The sequence below is a fragment of the Urocitellus parryii genome, chromosome 13 (genome assembly GCF_045843805.1).
Source record: "Urocitellus parryii isolate mUroPar1 chromosome 13, mUroPar1.hap1, whole genome shotgun sequence".
Taxonomy (NCBI): Eukaryota; Metazoa; Chordata; class Mammalia; order Rodentia; family Sciuridae; genus Urocitellus; species Urocitellus parryii.
In genome coordinates this window covers 4,984,327-4,999,310 of record NC_135543.1, presented here as the reverse complement: position 1 = coordinate 4,999,310, position 14,984 = coordinate 4,984,327, and positions in this window count along the sequence as shown.

The window sequence follows — 14,984 nt, the reverse complement described above, 5'->3', positions numbered from 1 at the left end:
TTCTGAGAAATCTCCATACTGCTTTCCATAGTGGTTGTACCAATTTTTAGTCCCACATTGCCAGTAGGACTGCATATTCTTTTATTTTTGTTTTGTTTTGTTTTCTTTTCTTTTCATATTACTGGGGGTCAAATCCAAGGGTGCTCTTCCACTGAGCCACATCCCTAGCCCTTTTTATTTTTTATTGATACAGAGTCTTGCTAAGTTACCCAGGCTGGCCTTGAACTTGTGATCCTCTTGCCTCAGCCTCTTGAGTCACTGGAATTATAGGTACCACAGCACCCAGCTTATGCCTTGATTTTAAAATAATTTTATATTTGATTTCTCATTAATAACACTGAATTAGAAATTTTCCAATACCTTCAGTTCTAGATAATAGAGAATTAGTAATAAGTAAGCTTCAAATCATATTACTATGGTTGCAGTCACTGTTAAAATCAGTCTAATTTTATGTAGTGACTTGGTTAATAGCTATTTTTATAATGCTTGGCATAAACTCTAAAATCTCAATTCTGAAAGTTATGTCATTATTATGTTCCTATCAAATAAATTTTTAAAATAAATACTTAGTAGTACGTAAAGCTTACTTGGAGAAAATAAAACATGAGTCTATCTACTTATTCTATACGGCTTATTTTCTTATGAAACTTCATTAAACATTAATTGTCTTAGTAGAATAATATAAGGTATTACTATTAAGATATCAATCTAGAGTTTAAACTTTTGTAATTTGCTAGATAGTTGGCACTTTTCCATATATATCTTGGAAAAAATACCATGCTATGTCTCAATTACAGAGTTGAAATGAAATAAAGAGAAATTGTAAATATTGGCATGTAGAATAGCATATGCATGTTAAAAGGACAGCACTTACCTGGCACTGTACTGTTATTACAAGAGGTTCAATTCACAGTAAAAACTTCAACAAGCCAATGTTTATCAAAATATATCACATTCTCAAATATTTATAGATTTGATATTTAGAATACAATATAAGTTTATAAGAAAATGTATGCTTTTTGTATTGGCGTAATAGTACATGAATATTCTTTGGGTAAATTTCAACAATATATCCTTAATTTGAGTCCCACTACTACAATTCCTTACACATTTGCCATATTTCATATAATAAATGCATAGTTAATGTATAATTCATATTTGAATAACATATTATCCAGTGACATTTCAGCAAGGGGATGAACTTTTAGCCTCTGCATTAGCATAAAAATGAAAATAAATTTTAGCAATTAAGATTGAGTTGATAATGTTAGAAAATTTCTATTCTGCTTGAGATATTTCAGGATATTTTATGTGAACATGAAGAATACAATGTGCCTTACTGGGAAGTCATCCCTAATATGTGATCTTTAATTAACATAAGAAGACACATTTCTAAGTTTATCTGATATATACACTACTTTGAAAATAAGAGTATAATACATATAAATGTGTGTGGTTTTGTGTGTGTACATGTACATAATAGGTAATATGAAGGAATCTGCAAGCCATTCTGGATTGTGTAAAAATGGGCATGTAAAAATTTAAATAATGGTGCAAGTCATATATTTTGAGGCACGGTAATTACAACATCTCGATTGCCCTTTCACGTTCCCTGTGTCTGGAACAGTGGCTGCTGGTTATCCTGGAAAGAAGTTAATCTATATGGAAATATATTTGGGCTGGCAGGTAGCTTTTTACATCCTCCGAAGCCTTTTCTCTTTCTAATGTTAAAATTCCAGTTTAATTCTCTTAAATTGGGACTCTTTGCATCACTGCCTGAAAATATCAAGGGAATACTTATTTTCTATGTTATCTGATTTATAGAATATATTAATCTATGCTTTATAGACTAAGGGTGCTCTGCAAACTATTTAAGGGATCAGACTCTGCCAATTGCCCACCCAATATCTATTCTCCCTTTTTGCATCATGAAAGATTCTTAATTTTATCTGAGATGGAAATAAGTCCATCTGAAACACTCAATGTTCTCAATTCCCATGCAGCTAGTTGTGGAATGTGATTAAGTTTTGGCTGAACGAGCAGACCCCAGTGGTTAGGTCTCTAGGGGTACTTGAGGATCTGCCGCTGGGCAACCTCACCCTTTTCCATTCTGTGATGGTTTCTTTTATGTGTCAACTTGACTGGGCCACAGTGTGCACAGATATTGGGTCCAACATTGTTCTGGGTATTTCTACAAATATACTTCAGGGTAAGATTTTCAGTTTCATTGGTAGAGAACAGCAGATGGCCTCTATAACGTGGGTAGATCATCTAATCATTGAAAGTATGAGGAGGACGAAGAGGCTGATGCTCCTCTGAGTAAGAGAAGCCCAAGCAGATGCCTTCAAACTTCATCAATACCAAGGCTCCCTTGGCCTCCAGCCTGCTGCCCACACTGCAAATGCAGACTCTCAAGTCTCCATAATCACATGGACCAACTTCTTCATGTGTATGTGCAATATGAGAGGCTATGATGCCTGTCACTCTTCTGCACGTGTAATCTTAACATATAAGTATGTATGCATCTGTATATACACATCTATATATCCTTAATATTACATATGTGTAGGTAGATAAAGATGTAGGTATACAGATATATCTCACATAATTGCCTATTGATTTTGTGTCTTTGCAAAATCCCGGACTAATACATATTCCCACTAAAATTCTTAATCCATAAAGGCACTGTTGATGGTATATACCACTCCCACTCTGCCTGAGACTATACCTACTTTATCAGAAAAACAAACCCTTGTAATTTCACCTAAACCAAGCTTTTTTTTTGTAAGACAAATATGCAGACAAATAAAATTCTAAAGATTATCACTAACAATGTATAAAATCAGAGGTCCCTAAAATTTCACAAGCTTTTATCATTCAAGAGCTGTGTAGTTCTTTAAAATGATTTGTTTCCAGTCAGGACTTTGAGGATAATGTCAGAACTACTTCATTATGCAGTAACTATTTCCTAAACTCTTTTGTACTTTGGGGCCAAGTGCAGAGGAACACATGAAATTAGCCTTCCCCTACTGTGTACAAATGACTTTTATGGCGTTAATCTCAGTGGTGACATAGGTCCTATAAAAACAATGCAATGTGTCACACATCCTGCAGATCAAAGCATTGGCTGGTATACACAATGATAGTAAAAACTATGTTGTTCACAAGAACTTCAGAATTGGCTCACTTGCCTATTTGCTAATGCCAGCCTTTTTATCGAGGTCCATTAATTAATTTGGGTCAATTTAAACACAATTGACTTCTGAGGGAAATTATGCATTATTGAAGAATCTCATACGACTTCTAACACATCCGTGACCTTTGTCAGTCACTCAAAAATGTTTTGATATCTTTCCTTATTTACTTTGAACATTTCTTTGTGGATTAAATCCTGGCAATAAGGATTTTTCTGATGGTATGGTGACTCTATATCAGACTCTATAAAACGAGTGTTTTGTTTGTTTTGGTTTATTGCATAACTGTTTTATCATGCATTTCCATGCGCTTTTACTTATTTTACTTTTTAGTATATATCAATTTTTGTGAAAGAAATGTATGTGATCCGTGTTAATCTATATGTATTCTTTCTTAGTGATTTAATAAGAAAACATTAACTATTTTCCAATGAGAAAATATAATAATAATAATATCAATAATAAACACAGAGCCCAGTGTGGTAGCACACGTCTTTAATCCCTGCATGTCAGAGGCTGATGCAGGAGGATCACAAGTTCCAGGCCAGCCTCAGCAACTTAACAAGACCTCGGCAACACAGCAAGAACCTATCTCAAAATAAAAAAATAAAACACTGGAGATGTGGCTCAGTTGTATAGTGTACCTGGGTTCAATCCTAGTACAGACCCCCCAAAACTAAAATAATGATAATAACAACATGATAATAGTAATAATAACACAAGCCATATTCCAGGCACTTAATTACTTTGTACTTAATGCATATTTTATCATTTAATCTTTAAAAATATTTCTCTTATGTCCATCTGAGAGAAAATTTTGGAAACATTAAATATATTTTTCCAAGTGAAAACAATAACGTGCACCCACTTCTTAGTAGGTATTATTCATTTAAACGTTACCTGGGACTCCTTGTACTGCAATTCTTGCTAGAGAATAGATTCTCGAGTGTTGCTGTGCAATACCAATCCAAAGCTCCAAGTGGTTGAGATCTGTGCCATGGTTTGCAAGTGCTGTGTCCCTGGAAGATTTCTGTGTTGCAAGCTTTGCTTCCACTGTGGGGATGTGGGAGGGGATGGGAACATAAAAAATCTGGGCTGAGACCCAGGGTCCTTATGTCACCGACGGTGCTGCCTGAGGAAGGGGCAGCAGGTCTCAGCAGAGGGTTCCCAGGAGAGTAAGTGAGCCTGAGCTCAGGGCTCTCTCTAGCATCCTATCCTGCACACAATCAGGTGTTCCTGCCGTGATCCGTCCACCCTCAGCGCCTGCCACAGGTCAAATTGATGAAATTGCCTGATGTTGGACTTTCAGCCTCAAAAACTGTGAGTGAAATAAACTGTACTTTTCTTTCTTTCTTCCTCCCATCTTTCCTTCCCTCCTTCCCTCCCTCTCTCCTCCCTCCCTTCCTCCTTTCCTCCCTTCTCTCTCTCTCTCTCTCTCTCTCTCTCTCTTTAGAACTCTTTCTTTCATTTTTGGCACTGGGGAATGAGCACAGGGGTGCTCTACCACTGAGCCATATCCCCAATCCTTTTTATTTTTCATTTTGAGACAGAATCTTGCTACATGTCCCAGTCCGGCCCCAAACTTGTGATCCTCCTGCCTGGACTTCCCAAGTGGCTTGTATCAGAGATGCGTGCCCCTGTGCCCAGTTAGCTCATTTTTGTTATAAAGTTCCCACACTTCAGTTATTTTGTTATAGTAGTAAAAAATGAACCAAAACAATATAAAATCTTTTTTTAAAGTATTTTTCTTATGATAAAAGTTACTTGTGGCAGGCTGTGCTGGCCACAGATATTTACTCTCGCCCCAGCCTTGACCAGGTGGGAGGCATATATATGCACACACAGCTGTATTAAGGTTTGGTCGTGAATTTGCTCTAATCCAAGGATTGCTAGTGGGCTTGCCTTACCACCTGCTCAGCCGGGTTTCCTAATGCAGTTGCTGCCCCCAGCCTCTGCTGCCCCCCTGGTGTGACTGTACAACATACATCGCATCACAAAGACACCTTTCCACTTGTGCTCCAGAGTTATGAGCAAGTGGAGAAGGATGAGAAAAAGCCAAGAAGGGCCAAGCAGCCGCCCAGGGTGACAGCAGGTGAAAAATGCAGAGGGGTGGGGTGCTGGGTGGGGTGCAGGGAACCAGCACACCGCGGGTGCCTGGAGATGCTTTGCCAGAGAATTCTGCACCTGGACCACATTATTTTGACATTTACCAAACGACTTTGGCAGTTTTCCATTGGCTTACAATGAGCAAACTTCCAAGAAATGTCCTAGTACCCTCATTACTTTCCTTCCAGAAAGATAGGGGCTGTTAATGTTGCTTACAAGTCACTGGGTATCTCCATAGGGACACATGGGGGTGACTTCATGCTGTGTTTCTGAATAGCCAAATCATCTGCCCCTTCATCTGCCCCTTGTTCTGCCCCTTCGTGAGCTTGCAGTGAATCAGGCAACTGAGAAGCTCTTTAACTCTTTCTTTCTCTTCTTGTTTTTTGGGGGATTGGAGGGGTACCAGGGATTGAACCCAGCAGCACTCAGCCACTGAGCCACAACCCCAGCTCTACTTTGTATTTTATTTAGAGACAGGGTCTCACTGATTTGCTTAACACCTCACTAAATTGCTGAGGCTGGCTTTGAACTCCCGATCTTCCTGCCTCAGACTCAGGAGCCACTGGGATTACAGACAAATGTAAATATCAGCAATGCATTTTGGATACTAACTTACCAATGTTTTCGCCCTGTTTTTGCATTCACTTTTTTCCTTAGGTCTGCTCATTTGCTCACTCTGGCCTTGATCTATTATTTCAGAAGCTAAATATTTCCATAAGCCTCTTTGAAAAAAAAATATTAAAAATTGACAGATTACAAAGGAAGACTTACAGTGATCACATTTTCACTACAGAGAAGGAATAAGGGGAAAAGATGTCTCTCGGTTCACATAAGCCACTGCTCCACGATCTGCTACAACAGCCAGTCTGAAAGTCTGGCTGCACCAGTGTCAGGTGAGAAGCCGAAAGAATGGAGAATCCTCGACCCCGCTCTGGGGCTGGCAGAGTCCGAACTACAGCCCACGCTGCGTGGTTCTCAGGCACAAGCCCACGTAGTGTGAAGCTTGTAGAAAGTGTCACCCAATCTACTCCAGGGTTTCTCATGATAGAACCCAGGAAGCCAGCAAGGAACAAAACACGGTTGTCACTTGAAACCTGTTTCAGACACAAAGACAAGGCTCTTTGAAGGAACAGAGGGTACACCAAAAATATCCAACTAGGTACAAAGGAAAATATAATAAACTTTAAGTAGCTGGTAACTACTTACAAAGTACAATGTTTTTTTTTTTATTGGTTGTTCACAACATTACAAAGCTCATGACATATCATATTTCATACATTAGATTGAAGTGGGTTATGAACTCCCAATTTTACCCCAAATGCAGATTGCAGAATCACGTCGGTTACACATCCACAAGTTTACATAATGCCCAATTAGTAATTGTTGTATTCTGCTACTTTTCCTATCCCCTACTATCCCCCCTCCCCTCCCCTCCCATCTTCTCTCTCTACCCCATCTATTGTAATTCATTTCTCTCCTTGTTAATTTTCCCATTCCCCTCACAACCTCTTATATGTAATATTGTATAGCAATGAGGGTCTCCCTTCATTTCCATGCAATTTCCCTTTTCTCTCCCTTTCCCTCCCATCTCATGTCTCTGTTTAATGTTAATCTTTTCTTCCTGCTCTTCCTCCCTGCTCTGTTCATAGTTGCTCTCATTATATCAAAGAAGACATTTGGTATTTGTTTTTTAGGGATTGACTAGCTTCACTAAGCATAATCTGCTCTAGTGCCATCCATTTCCCTGCAAATTCTATGATTTTGTCATTTTTTATTGCTGCATAGTACTCCATTGTGTATAGATGCCACATTTTTTTTATCCATTCATCTATTGAAGGGCATCTGGGTTGGTTCCACAGTCTAGCTATTGTGAATTGTGCTGCTATGAACATCGATGTGGCAGCATCCCTGTAGCATGCTCTTTTAAGGTCTTCAGGGAATAGTCCGAGAAGGGCAATAGCAGGGTCAAATGGTGGTTCCATTCCCAGCTTTCCTAGGAATCTCCAAACTGCTTTCCAAATTGGCTGCACCAATTTGCAGTCCCACCAGCAATGTACAAGAGTACCCTTTTCTCCACATCCTCGCCAGCACTTGTTGTTGTTTGACTTCATAGTGGCTGCCAATCTTACTGGAGTGAGATGGTATCTTAGGGTGGTTTTGATTTGCATTTCTCTGACTGCTAGAGATGGTGAGCATTTTTTCATGTACTTATTGATTGATTGTATGTCCTCCTCTGAGAAGTGTCTGTTCAGGTCCTTGGCCCATTTGTTGATTGGGTTATTTGCTATCTTATTGTCTAATTTTTTTAGTTCTTTGTATACTCTGGATATTAGGGCTCTATCTGAAGTGTGAGGAGTAAAAATTTGTTCCCAGGATGTAGGCTCCCTATTTACCTCTCTTATTGTTTCTCTTGCTGAGAAAAAACTTTTTAGTTTAAGTAAGTCCCATTTATTGATTCTTGTTATTAACTCTTGTGCTATGGGTGTCCTATTAAGGAATTTGGAGCCCGACCCCACAATATGTAAATCATAGCCAACTTTTTCTTCTATCAGGCAAAGAGTCTCTGATTTGATATCAAGGTCCTTGATCCATTTTGAGTTAACTTTTGTGCATGGCGAGAGAAAGGGATTCAGTTTCATTTTGTTGCATATGGATTTCCAGTTTTCCCAACACCATTTGTTGAAGATGCTATCCTTCCTCCATTGCATGCTTTTAGCCCCTTTATCAAATATAAGATAGTTATAACTTTGTGGATTAGTCTCTGTGTCCTCTATTCTATACCATTGGTCCACCCGCCTGTTTTGGTACCAGTACCATGCTGTTTTGGTCACTATTGCTCTGTAATATAGTTTGAAATCTGGTATTGCTATACCGCCTGATTCACACTTCCTGCTTAGAATTGCTTTTGCTATTCTGGGTCTTTTATTTTTCCATATGAATTTCATGATTGCTTTATCTATTTCTTCAAGAAATGCCTTTGGGATTTTGATTGGCATTGCATTAAACCTATAGAGAACTTTTGGTAATATCCCCATTTTGATAATGTTAGTTCGGCCTATCCATGAACAGGGTATATTTTTCCATCTTCTAAGGTCTTCTTCTACTTCTCTCTTTAGGGTTCTGTAGTTTTCATTGTATAAATCTTTCACCTCTTTTGTTAGGTTGATTCCCAAGTATTTTATTTTTTTTGAGGATATTGTGAATGGAGTGTTTTTCCTCATTTCCGTTTCAGAAGTTTTGTCGCTGATATACAGAAATGCCTTTGATTTGTGCGTGTTGATTTTATATCCTGCCACTTTGCTGAATTCATTTATTAGTTCTAATAGTTTCTTTGTAGATCCTTTTGGGTCTTCTAGGTATAGAATCATGTCATCTGCAAATAGTGATAATTTAAGTTCTTCTTTTCCTATTGTTATGCCTTTAATTTCCTTTGTCTGTCTAATTGCTCTGGCCAGTGTTTCGAGATCTATATTGAATAGAAGTGGTGATAGAGGGCATCCCTGTCTTGTTCCAGATTTTAGAGGGAATGCCTTTAACTTTTGTCCATTCAGAATGATGCTAGCCTGAGGCTTAGCATAGATAGCTTTTACAATGTCAAGGTAAGTTCCTGTTATCCCTAGTTTTTCTAATGTTTTGAACATAAAGGGGTGCTGTACTTTGTCGAATGCTTTCTCTGCGTCTATCGAGACGATCATATGGTTCTTATCTTTAAGTCTATTGATGTGGTGAATAATATTTATTGATTTACGTATATTGAACCATCCTTGCATCCCAGGGATGAATCCTACTTGATCATGGTGCACAATTTTTTTGATGTGTTCTTGTATCCGATTTGCCAGAATTTTATTGAGGATTTTTGCGTTAAGGTTCATTAGAGATATTGGTCTGTAGTTTTCTTTCTTTGAGGTGTCTTTGTCTGGTTTCGGAATCAGGGTGATGTTGGCCTCATAGAATGAATTTGGAAGAGCTCCCTCTTTTTCTATTTCCTGAAATAACTTGAAAAGTATTGGTATTAATTCTTCTTTAAAGGTTTTGTAAAACTCCGCTGTATACCCCTCTGGTCCTGGGCTTTTCTTGGTTGGTAGTCTTTTGATGGCTTCTTCAATTTCATCCATTGATATTGGTCTGTTCAAATTGTGTGTATCCTCCTGACTCAGTCTGGGCAAATCATATGACTTAAGAAATTTATCGATGTCTTCACTATCTTCTATTTTATTGGAATATAGGTTTTCAAAATAATTTCTAATTGTCTTTTGTATTTCTGTAGCATCTGTTGTGATATTGCCTTTTTCATCCCGTATGTTAGTAATTTGAGTTTTCTCTCTTCTTCTCTTCGTTAGCATGGCTAAAGGTCTGTCGATCTTATTTATTTTTTCGAAGAACCAACTTTTAGTTTTGTTAATTTTTTCAATAGTTTCTTTTGTTTCAATTTCATTGATTTCCGCTCTGATTTTAATTATTTCTTGCCTTCTGCTACATTTGCTGTTGTTTTGCTCTTCCTTTTCTAGGGCTTTGAGATGAAGTGTGAGCTCATTTATTTGTTGGTTGTTGTTTTTTTTTAATATGGTTTTTAGTTGTAAATGAACACAATTCCTTTATTTATTTATTTAATTTTATATGGTACTGAGGATCAAACCCAATGCCTCACATGTGCAAGGCAAGTGTTCTACCACTGAGGCCCAGCCCCAGCCCAAAGTATAAGTGTTTTTTCCATTGGATTTTTGCATAGGATATATTTTAGATTTCATAAATATTCACCGTATTTATTTTTAAAAAGAAAAAAAATGATTCAGTTAAGAGATCACACAATTTTTGGAAATTTTGATTCAAAGGAGCTACACACTTTACCCAAGCATGTGGATGACTTTGGGCCTCTTCTTAACTGATGAGGATAATGGGATTTTTATCAGTTACAGCTGCCTGTTCCCCACTTATTCTGGGAGTCAGAATCTTAAGAGGAAGTACCATGTTAATTTAAAAGTATGCACATTTTAGGAATTAAAAGCACATTATTTGGGTAGGGATGTGGCTCAAGCTGTAGCGTGCTCGCCTGGCATGTGTGCAGCCCGGGTTCAATCCTCAGCACCATATACAAACAAAGATGTTGTGTCCGCCGAAAACTAAAAAATAAATATTAGAAAATTCTTTCTCTCTCTCTCTCTCTCTCTCTCTCTCTCTCTCTCTCTCTCTCTCTCTTAAAAAAAGCACATTATTTGCATATTTTGAGGTCAAGAAACTAAATTTCTGTACCCATTTATATCACACATTTGCTTTGCATATTTGGATCGTGTCCTTCACATTTCTGGACTTGTGCTCAGCTGTTGGACTAGATATTATTATCCAGGAACCAGTCTCTACACATACCAGTCTCTATCCAATGCCTCTTAGTGAGGGTTCTGATGCTTTATATTCAGTGTATTCTGTGGTTCTCTCATTTTCACTTCACATGCAGCACGGTTTCCAAGTACTTTATTCACACTCAACCTCCAATTTTTTTTATCCTGTTTGTCATTTAAATTGAATTGTCACTATGACAAAAACTCTAGGTATCAAAATTTAGATCACATCTTTATTTATATTCTTGGGATTGATTTCTCAAAGTGGAATTGCTATGTAAATGGTATGTAAATATACAAATCTTCTAATTCCTTACCAAATCACCTTCCAGAAACATGACATGAGATGTCACTCCTACTAGAGTCTATTTAAGAAATTTAGTCCACAAGAATTAGGGAGTGTTTTCATTTCAAGATTTTAAACAATTTGATGAAATAGAAAGTTACCTTATTTGAAATTTTCATTTCTTTGGTTTCTAAGGAGGCCCTTCTTGTAAACACACTTTGTGAACAATTTTATATCTCTTTAATTGTCTTTGGAGTTTTCAAAGCATATAATTTTAATTGATAGGTAATTGATATGAATCACTGACATATATACATATGTTCAGATGTATTGAAATATTTCCTGTTAGTCATTTGTCATCTTTGCTAATACAGCTTCATTTTTTATCTTTTATTTGATGCAGAACATAAACAGTATAAGTGGCACAAATATTAAGTACATAACCTGATAAATTCTCACCAAATAAAGATGTAAACCAAATTAGCACACCATTATAATCATTATTTGGTCCAGAAAATACAATGTTACCATCAATCCTGGGAGTACTGTCATTCCCCCCCCACACACACACGTGGGATAACATCTATTCATTATTCTCAGGTCAATCAATATTACTAGTATTGCAGATTTTAAGTTTCCTATATAGTAAAATACACGGTGTGTGCTCATTTATGTTGAGAGCTTGTGCTAGTGCTGCACCTAAAAGTCCACTGTTGTTGCAAGTAGCAGTGGCTGCAGCTGATCACACCATATGATGGAGAGGACTGCAACACTGGAGAACTGTCACGTGCAGAAGAGGTGGCTACCTATTTCCTGCAAACGGTAGAATTTCACAGGTTTTAGCAGGCTCACGGTACCACATCTTATGGAAGCACTATAATTTGAGCTTTTGCATTTGCATTTATGATCAGTCACAAGTTAATTTTCAGATACCCCATAAGGAGATACAACACAGGTAACACCCCTTATTGACTAGGACATATTTTCCCCATTGAATCACATGATATGATCTCTTAAAATACAACCAAATAACCACGTAAGTCTGAGTCTTCCTCTGCACTCTCAATTGGTCCACTCATCTTTTCTCACACCAATGTTCTTGACTGTTTTCACGCTAGAGATTCTTAAAATCCAGTGGGGTTTATCTGCCAAGTTTTCCCTTCATCATGATGGTCTTGCTATTCCTGGACCACTATGTTGTTGGTTATGAGCTGATTTTCAATGTATCACATACAGATGGATTGTCATGTGTGCATGAATCTGAGGCAATGCAGATGGAATGACCTAAATCGATGAAGGAGAAACACTTTCAGCAGAGTGCTGAAGAGGGTGGTGCTTAGTGCAGAGATGGTGGCCCTGTTAATTTTTTAAAAGCTGTATGTTTAAGAAACATGCATTAAATTTGAAGTAAAAATAGTAAAAAAAAAAAAGCAACTACAATTCCTTTTCTAAGAATATACTCTCCAAGATGTAACTTTTATTTTAAAATTGCTATGTAGAAAGCTCTACTTTGTCTTCTCTATTTCTGGCATATAAGTTCCTATAAGTGATTAGCCCTATTTCACAGCATATAGGAATAGACTGTAAATGACTATGAAGTTGTGATTATGTACCAAACATGCCATGGTACTCTTTGGCAAGAGACACATAAATGTTAATCATCAGATTTAGTTTGCCAAGTGGACATTAAAATGGAATCACATATCTGTGGGTTAGATAGCATGGCCACAGTCTCCCTGGGGTGGTGGAGGTGAACGTGGCCACCAGTCCCCTTTGCCAAGGTTTATTTATTTGTCAGTTGCTGCTCTGGAAGTCAGCAAAGTAATTGGCATAAAATGAGCAAATGGAGGTAAATATTCCAAATTTCAAGTCTCTTGCATTTTTAATGAAATTAAAACACCTGGGAAAAAACACCCTGAAAGGAATAATGGGCAAGCAGGCTGGCTGTGTTCCAAGAGAATGCGTGCCAGGACGCACAAGCCAGTTGGCCCACCTGTCCACTGAGCTGTCTCCTCTGTTCTTGCTGCCTGGCTGGCTGGCTTGGCACCCACACCTCTTCCTGGAGCTGACTGATCTTGTCTGTTGGTCAAGCCCATCCAGAATGGAACCAACCAAAGAACACTTAAATATTCCTGGTTCTTGGTGAGTACGGGCTTTACACACATTTCAGTTTAAATAACTATAAAATAGCTCAGAAAAAAAAATGCTAAAACTCTGCAATGAATTGGCCATTCCAAGTAGAGGTAGAGAAGAAAGGGAGGCAGAGATGACAGTTGGATACTTCAATGAGATAAATAAGGCAGAGCTCTTCTGAAGGCACGTGAATGCTGAAAGCAAGTACGCCATTTAATTATTGGAAAACGATTATTTGGGGGCTTTAACAAATTTAGAAAACATAGCAGTTGGGAATCCTAAATGGAATACAATCAAGATAATGTAGCCTGGTAAAGCTCTGAAGCCGAGTTTCACCTCTGCATTTCACTGTTACACTGCTGATTCCCACAAATGACACTAACTGCAGAAATATGTCCTCAGGACTCTGCAGTAAAGACTGAGATGCCTGGGAAGTGGACAGGTTATAGCTCACAATTGGAAACAAAGTGGGATCCTCTCCCATTCTGTTAGGTTATCCTTCCAGGACAGTTTGAATTCCCCAAATAAAGGAAGTGATTTCTTAAGACAAAAAGAAAAAAACAACAAAGAACTATGTGAACCCGTTTCGAGAATTCTGGTTCTGCTCATTATCATTCTTGCCAGCTTCTTTGACTTTTAGGAAATGAAGATGGGAAAAAGAATTTCACGAGCCTGCTCATACAGCTTTCTGTAGGAAGATTAGCGGACAGTAGATTGATGGCACCTAAACCAGGGACTTGCTTTGACACGTGAAGCTGTGACTCTTCCCTTGGGCTTTTACAAGGAGGTTGAGAACTGGCAGATTTGTAACCAGGTTCATACAGTGACCCCTAGTTGGGTCCCTTCCTGCCATGTCCAGGATTATGGAATATCATTCAGATCCCCTGTTTAAAAAATTGATGGACATTTCCAGACACACAGGGTTCTCAACAAGCAACACCTCTAGTTTCAAAGACAATCCCTGCTACTTTTTAAGGAAGAATCAATCCCTGAATTAAATCCTCTAGGCACAAGAGTCTCAAAATCTGTTCTTCTTGACTAGTTTGGAGAGTCAATTGGTAAATAAATAAAAGAAGGTGGTGAGTAAGAAGAAAACAATCTATAACTGTCCCTGATATCACTGCAGTAAATTCCTTCTTTCTGGTCATTATATAGCAGGTAAACTGAAAAAAATATAATAAAATAAATTTAAGGTAATTAGGTACTTAAGAAATCAAAGCCTGGCTGGGGATATAGCAATGACAGAGCACTTGCCTGGCATGCACAAGGTCCTGGATTCTACCCCCAGTATTGCAAAAACAAACAAACAAACAAAGTCTTTCATGAACCTCTGCTACATAATATGAATAGAAGGAACTGATAAATTTGCCAATGCTTCTCAAAGTCAATAAAGTAATTCATTTATAATATTTTTCTAATATTTGTGAATTGAAAAATAATGGGCAAAAATTGTTTATAGACTGTAAAATATGATGTTTAAAGTATGTGTACGTTATGGAATGGCTAAACCAAACTAATAAACAGAAGTGGTGCCTCATGTACTTGTGATAGTCTTCTGTGGTGTAAACAGAAAAACTACTTTCTTAGCATTTTTAAAAATACAATACCTTGTTATTGGCTGTAATTGTCATGCTGTACAATAGTTCTCTTGAACTTATTCTTCCTATCTGAAATGTGGTGTTCTTTGACCAACTTCTTCCTTACTGCAATCCTACCCTCAGTCCTGCTCACCAGTCTTCAACTTTTCAGATTCCACATCTGAGCGAGATCCTGCACCTGGCGTCCTTAACCTGACACAAAGTCCTGCAGGTCCCTCCACGTTATCACAAGACAGTCTTTCCTTCTGAAGGCTGAGGGTGTTCCTCTGTGTGTATGTGTGCGACTTTTTCTTATTCAGGCATCTGTATACACATGTCACAAACTGCATCC